Below are 8438 nucleotides of genomic sequence, written 5' to 3'. Positions count from 1 at the left end.
GCGTCTCCCTGGAAAGGTAGTTATGCATCTATCCAGTGTGCGAGTAGCTGAATCTGTGTCTATTCCCAGTAACTCTGATGCTCCTCCATCAGTCTCTCTTGTATTACAGGTATTTGGTCATCAGATGGCCACTGTGGTACCGCTTCAGACGAACAATCAAGATCTCTCTGATGGTCTGTGTTGTGGTCTTGGCCTTTGCTCTTGTCTTTTTCCTCCTTGTCTTTTCATGGGTTGATACCTATGTTGCACAAACCATTTTTGCTGTTTTCCTCCTTCTTCCATATCCACTGCTCATTTTCTCACTGGGTGAGACCCTTAAAGCTCTGTCTGCAGCCATCCTTGTCCCCCCTGATGAAAAAAGACGAATTGTGGCCACGTTGGTTCTGGTGCTGCTTATTTACACACTGCTGTTCCTGCCCAGCATAATTTTCTTCCTGGCAAAAAAAACTAGAAAAACTATTTTCCTGACTGAGCTGTCATTCATTGTGCTTCAGTTCAATCCTAATGGAGACTCTTTTCTGTATGTTTTGCTTAGGAAAGGAGCTGTAGGCAAGGTTTTGGCCTCTGTGTGTTGTTGTAGAATGGAAAGTAATGATATCAATAGATCAACACGTTGGTTAATAGTAAATGTTCTGCAGTTATATAGCACTTTTCTGCCTATTGGCACTCAAAGCACTTTACACTTCTTCTTATTCACACACACAATGACACAAACATTCACACACTATTGGGGGAGCTGCCATTCAGCTGACCCACACTCACCAGGAGCAACTAACTTGGGGTTCAGTGTCTTGCTCAAAGACATGTGACCAGAGGAGCCAGGGATCAAACCAATTGGTTTGCGGGATTGGTGGACAATTGCTCTACCTCCTGCACCACAGTCGCCCCAGTTGGATGTTTCTTGGTGTATATAGTTCAACCGCAGTAGAAAATTAGATGTTATTTTTTTGAGGAACTTAGCTCAGTGTTATACTCCTGTATTTCCTGGGAGGGGTCCCATAAACAAAATACCTAGTAATGGGGCGGCTGTAGCTCAGTTAGTAGTCATCGACGGATCACAGGGTCAGTGGTTCAATCCCTGTTCCCGGGGTACAATTTCACCACAGTAATGATACTTCTGAACTCTTTCCACCTCAGTTTATTACAGTTCAGTACATATTTGCAGAAGATTTGTAACAAACTACAGGACCACAAATAAAAAGAATCTTCCCTTTGCATTTTGCAACATAAACAAAAAAGACAAAAGAAGCCTTCTCATTTATTTAATTTAAACTTTTTCTGCTGTGTACTATGATCTATTACTTATAGTTTTCTACCATGTATTGTAGTCTGTCTGAATTGAAAATGTTTATGCATTTTATTGTAAAAACTGAAAAATGAGAACTTATGATCATTAAAAGTGACAGTAACATACTGAAGCGTGTTTAATAAGATCTGTGTTTGCCAACAGCCCCATCAAGAAAACTCGTATATAATCTGGAGAAGCCTTTAGATTCATTGTAATTAAGTAAACACTCAATGTTTGATGGTTTAATTTATTGTAAATATGATAATGAAACACATCTCTTGTGTCTGATCTTGTGTCTGATTAAATGACATTAACACATCACTGTCACTTCTCCGAATCATTTCTTATCCTAGAGTTTAAATGTCTTTGATCAAACCAGATGATAAAAATTTCTCCAAAATACCGTGAATCCATATGACCCCAGTTCCATATAAGCAACATAATCTATGTACTTTATATAAGTAAATTTTTGTTTTTAAATTTTTACAGCGCTCAATTTAAAAAAAAGGTCAATTGAAAAAACTGCAATGACCACTTCCTGTTTTGTAGACAGCTGACTATCTTGTCTTCCCTGTCTTGGCCACCTCTGTTCCTTCTCATCAGCTCAAGTGAATTCACCTGCTCCACTATCTATATAACCTGTTCTACTGTCCCTCTCACTAGCTGAATGTTGTAGGCTTGAATTTTCCATTTTCTGTTTGAACCTGTTCTGTTGGCAGTTTAAACACTCATTGTGTGACTGATGCCATCCTCCCACCGCATTTCCACCTCCATCTTGGTTCAAATACTCTTCAAAACCACAAAGATTTACCCACTGTCTCTCTCCTCTGCCAATAGAAATCCTGCTTGTTCACCACCCCACCTCTCCAGATGCTTCTGCCATCACCTGCCCTGGATTTTTATAAATCTTGTGGAATGTTTTTTTCTTTTGTCTTATTATGAAGAAATTATCATCATATCACACCAAGCTCTTTGTCTGCCTTGCTGTCAACTCGTTGTTACTCAGGACTTGCACGCACAGAGGTTGGAATCCATTATCATTAAAATACCAGTAGACATAAAAATTATGCACTTGCATAACTAATAATGTAAATGCCAGTCATGACACAAAAGCCACTTCCCTCTGTTCCTTCCTTACCTTAAGTCAGACTCTCTCCAGACAGGCTAGAGCATTAAGTGGATAAATGGAGTGTAACTGTTTAGGACTCCAAGGTCGAGCCTCAAAATTGCTCTATCCCTATCTTTGGCTTTTAAATAAGTCACATGTCCACTGTTTTCGGCTCTGATGTTGTTCCCAGCCTTTTGTTAGCTAACTTTACTTTTAATAATTTACATGTATGGGTATATTTTAAGACCACAGGGCCAAGAAAATTACTTGCAGAAAATCAGATGTATTGATTTGTCTGCTCGTTTCAAAAGGCAAGGTGCCATAAACATGAACAGCACTTTGATAATTATTCACCCTAATTGTCAAAGTGTATCACAGTGTAATGCCTCTGATTATAGTCAGAACTACTTGTCAGACAGTGGAACACATTTGCAAACCCACTTCCTCCACAAGTTTGTCTAATTCACTTCCCTCCCTTGATTACTTGCCAAATTACCACAGACTGTGTGTTTGCAGAGGCAAAACCAGTAGACTCTCAAAGGTAGGATTTATGTTGCTTACTTATTTTACCATATGGACAAATAATAGCTGTAAATGTAACACAGGAACTCGTGATAACATGAGAATCAGGAATGCAAATATTTATGCAAATGGTGAAAAGCTGTTAAACAGTTTAGTTTCATTTTATCCACATTCATCAGTTCAATGCAAACAGACACAGACACAGGGGTGTGTGGCTCTGTTACAAAATGTATAACTAAGATAGTAGCAAAAAAACATGTTTCAACAATAAAATGTAAGTAATTGGAAGAATTAATGTAATTCCTAAAAAAATTACAATTTGAACGTTAAAAAAGGCTGAGACAATATGATCATTCATTAAATTAGAATAGAAAATGTTTTCAGACACAGAGGAGAAACTAGTTTAAAACAAAGTCCTGTCTTTCAAATGTTTGACAGCAGTTTTGTTCAGTGGAGCATCTCATAATCCTAAATTTCTCACATGCTTCTCAAATTCTTAAAACATTTAACAGAAGATGATCCTCAAACTGATGATTTAAAATTTACTTTCATGTCGATTTGACTTCACAAATAGACAAGAGAATTTAATTCCAATGACAGGTGATACCATTTCATTTTAACCCTACCAAGAATTATCTGACAACATTTGGAGATGACCAGACACCTACACATGTCTGCAATCTGCTGTATAAAGTGTAAAAATAAAAAAAGGTGACGAAACTGTCTCCTGTTGGGCTGTTTTAAACTGCAAAAAGATAAAAATACATATCTTAGAGGGACAAAGATCTGCATCAGACCAGAATCACCTTATTATTCCTCATGAGTAAGTGTGTTTAAATAAACAGGGTCAAAAACATCACACTATCTAACTTGGTATTTTGAGTATGCTGACAGCTTGCAGGTGTGATATAATTGTGTTGTTCTAGACTGTGGGATCATCTTGAACTTTATCCAGATCTCAGTAACAGTAATTTGGCTGCATTAAAATAAAAGAGGAAGTACAGATCAGGCTGCAGTGGAAATGTTTAAATAAAAATAAATTCTTGAAGTAAAAACAATTTCCTCTGAAATGTAGTGCAGCATCTGAGTAGTATCAAAGAGAAACATTAAAATTAAGTGCAAGTACTTTAAAATATTTCCCAAGTACAGTAACTGAGTGAATGTGCTTAGTATAGTTCTACCTCTGCCAATCCTCCATAATATTCAATATATTCAATATTCAATATTCATTGGAATAGTACAGGAATGGGTTCTTTAGGTCTCTAAGTCTAACTATATTGTTGCATCACATAATTTTCTGTCTCTCTCTCCATGGTTAGATTAATTTCTTGTTCCAGCACTATTTAAATCTAACATGTTGTCTTCTTTACACCAATTCAACCTGAGCAAACCTGCTCCAGAGAAGATTAGAGATGATTGATATGTTGCTAAAACAACAATCTCAACGTGACTTGATCATCAGTATATTCCAATATACAGTATAATCTGTTAATCCACACATTTAGTACACGGTCCAGCCCTACATCTCTCCCCCCTCATTAACCTTTTGTTAACAATGTCCTCACTCAGAACATGTCTACATCTGCTTTGTCCACTTTTACAAATGTTTTTTTTTTTTTTTGTATACAATGTATACATTTTACAGACCACAGGGTCAGTAGTTCAATCGTCGGTCCCGGCTATATGTCCAAGTGTCTCTTGGCAAAACACTTAACAGCCCATCCCCATCCCCAGCTGTGAGGTGCCGGTCCAAGCCCGGTAGAAATTGGGGATGGTTGTATCAGGAAGGCATCCGGCATAAAAAAAACTATGCCAAATTCTCATGCGGACAATGATCCGCTGTGGCGACTCTGAAATCACGGGATAAGCTGAATGGACAAATAAATAAAAAATGTCAGAGTTGAGGAAGAGGAGTTTTTGTGGACGTTCTAGAGGTGAAAGAGGGTATTAGGTATGGTGACTAGTCTGAAGCTGGAAATTGAAGGCGTGATGTTCAGTGTTGTTAGTGGTTATGCCCCGTAGGTACGATGTGAGTTTCAAGGGAAGGGGAAATTCTGGATTGAGTTAGATGAAGTGGTTCAGAGCATCCCCAGAGGTGAGAGAGTGGTGATTGGTGCAGATTCCACTGGACATGTAGGTGAAGGGAACAGAAGTGATGAGAATGTGATGGGCAGGTTTGGTTTTCAGGACAGGAACGCAGAAGGACAGATGGTGGTAGACTGGATGGAAATGGCTATAGTGAACACTTTCTTCCAGAAGAGGCAGGAACATACGGTGACATATAAGAGCGGAGGTAGAAGCACTAATGTGGACTACATCTTATGCTAAGGTTTTAATCTGAAAGATCAGTGACTGTACAGTATTGGTAGAGGAGAGTCTAGCCAGGAAACACAGGATGGTCGTATGTAGAATGACTATGGTGGTGAGGAAGATGAAGACGACAAAGGCAGTGTAGAGGACAAATTGATGGAAGTTAAAAAAGGAACAGTGTTGTGTAGTTTTCAGGGAGGAGCTGAGACTCTCTGTGGTCAGGAGGTGCTTCCAGATGACTGGACCACTACAGCTAATGTGGTCAGGGAGACAGGTAGGAGGGTACTCAGTGTGTCATCAGGAAAGAGGAAAGTGGACAAGGAGACTTGGTGGTAGAACGAGGAAGTTCAGGAGTGTATACAGAGAAAGAGGTTAGCTAGGAAGAAGTGGGAAAAGAGTAGAAAGGAGTACACGGAAATGCAGCGTAAGGTGAAGGTAGAGGTGGCAAAGGCCAAACACAGAGCATATGAGGACTTGTATGCTAGGTTGGACACTAAAGAGGGAGAGGTGGATTTGTACAGGTTGGCCAGACAAATATATAGAGATGGGAAGGATGTGCAGCAGGTTAGGGTGATTAAAGATAAGGATGGAAAAGTATTGACAGGTGCCAGGATTGTGATGGGAAGATGGAACGAGAACTTTAAAGAGTTTATGAATAAGGAAAATGAAAGGGAACGAAGAATAGAAGAAGTGACTGGTGTGTAGCAGGAAGTAGCAAAGATTAGTAAGAGTGAAGTAAGGAGGACGTTGAAGAGGATGAAGAGTGGAAAGGCAGTTGGTCCTGATGACATACCTGTGGAGGTATGGAAGTGTCTAGGAGAGGTGGCATTAGAGTTTCTGACTAGTTTGTTTAACAAGATCTTGGAGAGTGAGAGGATGCCCGAGGACTGGAGGAGAAGTGTACTGGTGCCCATTTTTAAGAACAAGGGAGATGTGCAGAGCTGTGGCAACTACAGAGGAATAAAGCTGATAAGCCAAACAATGAAGCTGTGGAAAAGAGTAGTGAAAGCTAAGCTAAGGACAGGTGAGCACTTGTGAGCAGGAATTTGGTTTCATGCCTAGAAAGAGTACAATAGATGCAGTATTTGCTTTGAGGATGCTGATGAACTACAGAGAGGGTCAGAAGGAGTTGGATTGTGTCCTAGTAGATTTAGAAAAAACGTATGACAGGGTGCTAAGAGAGGAGCTGTGGTATTGTATAAGGAAGTCGGGAGTGGCAGAGAAGTATGTTAGAGTGGTGCAGGACATGTATGAGAGCTGTAAGACTATGGTGAGGTGTGCTGTAGGTGTGACAGAGGAGTTCAAAGTGGAGGTCTGCATCAAGGATCGGCTCTGAGCCCCTTCTTGTTTGCTCTGGTGATGGACAGAATGACAGAAGAGTTTAGACAGGAATCTTCATGGACTATGATGTTTGCAGATGACATTGTGATTTGTAGTGAGAGCAGGTGGAGGAAAATCTAGAGAGGTGGAGGTCTGCTCTGGAAAACAGAGGAATGAAGCTTAGCCGCAGTAAAACAGAATACATGTGTCAATAAGAGGGACCTAAGTGGAACGGTGAGGTTACAGGGAGCAGAGGTGAAGAAGGTGCAGGACCTTAAGTAATTAGGGTCAATGGTTCAGAGCAACAGAGAGTGTGGAAATGAGGTGAAGAGGTGAGTGCAAGCAGGTTGGAACGGGTGGAGAAAAGTGTCAGGTGTGTTGTGTGATAAAAGAGTATCAGCAAGAATGAAAGGAAAGGTGTTCAAGACGGTGGTGAGACCAGCTATGTTGTTCAGCTTAGAGACAGCAGCACTGAAGAAAAGACAGGAGACAGAGCTGTTGGTAGCAAAGCTTAAGATGTTGAGGTTCTCTTTGGGAGTGACGAGGATGGACAGGATCAGCAATGAGGACATCAGAGGGACAGCTCATGTTAGATTTGTTGGAGATAAAGTTAGAGAGCCAGATTCAAGTGGTTTGGACATATTCAGAGAAGACATTGTGAATATATCAGTAGAAGGATGCTGAGGTTGGAGCTGCCAGGCAGGAGGTCTAGAGGAAGACCAAAGAGGAGATTTATGGATGTAGAGAAAGGGGACAAGAAGTTAGTTGAGAGAAGAGGATGCAGAGGACAGGGTTAGATGGAGACACATGATTTGCTGTGGCAACTCCTGAAAGGTAACAACTGAATGAAAAGAGGAATGTTGGGTTTGAGGAAGTGAAGAATATAATATTTTATTTAGCCACCTTGAAATTTTAGAAGGATTTCATTGATTATAATTTTGAATGTTCTGCATATAAGAGATACGACTTGATTTTCTTAAAAAAAAAAAAAATGCCTTAAATTGTAAAAGCAATTGTGAGTTTTCAAATAGAAAAATTACATCTCTCATCATCATTATCACCCTGGAACAAAGTCTCTTCCCCACTGTTGTTGTCACTGATGCTCATATTCTTAATTCAAATTCATTTTTAAATTTACATTCTTTTATCTGCATTTGATAATGTGACCTAAATCCCCTAAATACAGTGGGGAAAAAAAAAACATAAAAGAAGATGGGCTGAAGGACAGAGGTTTGAACCGGGGCCTGACAAGCTGGATTATTTTACATGGTGTGGAGACAGTCCTTCGGTGGAAATCCAAGAGTTTGCAGAAACAGGAAGTGACACAATACCGCTTACCGCACGAGTACCAAAGTCCTTTTCCTTCCTATCTCCACCTCCTCCATCCACCTCTCTCACTGTGGATAGCTTTGCCGGCTTCTTTAATAATGAGGTTCTGCCATTAGTTCATAGTTGTCTCCTCCGGTTGATGATATCCTGCTAACTTCTTCCAACACTGCATCGCTCTCTTCATTTTCAACTTTGACTGAGGACCATGTATCACCCTCCTCCTCCCTAACCATCTGACCACCTGCTCTCTGGATCTGATCCGTTGTAACTGCATTAATGCCAGCTATTACACAATCATCAACACATCTCTCACAACAGGCACTTTTCCAACCTCATGCAATCAGGTCCTGATTACCCCACTGCTTAGGTAGCCTTCTCTTGATCCCTCCCTTGTGTTGAATTACCTACCTGTCTCTATTCTTCCATTTCTGGCCAAGACCATATAATGAGCAATCTTCAATCAACTCTGACTTTCTTTCCAAGAACAACCTCCTCGATTTTAACCAGTCTGGCTTCAAGTGGGGTCACTCCACAGAAACAGAATCCTGATGGTTGAGCTGC

The sequence above is a fragment of the Channa argus genome, chromosome 1 (assembly GCF_033026475.1).
Source record: "Channa argus isolate prfri chromosome 1, Channa argus male v1.0, whole genome shotgun sequence".
NCBI lineage: Eukaryota > Metazoa > Chordata > Actinopteri > Anabantiformes > Channidae > Channa > Channa argus.
This window is presented reverse-complemented; position numbering follows the sequence as displayed.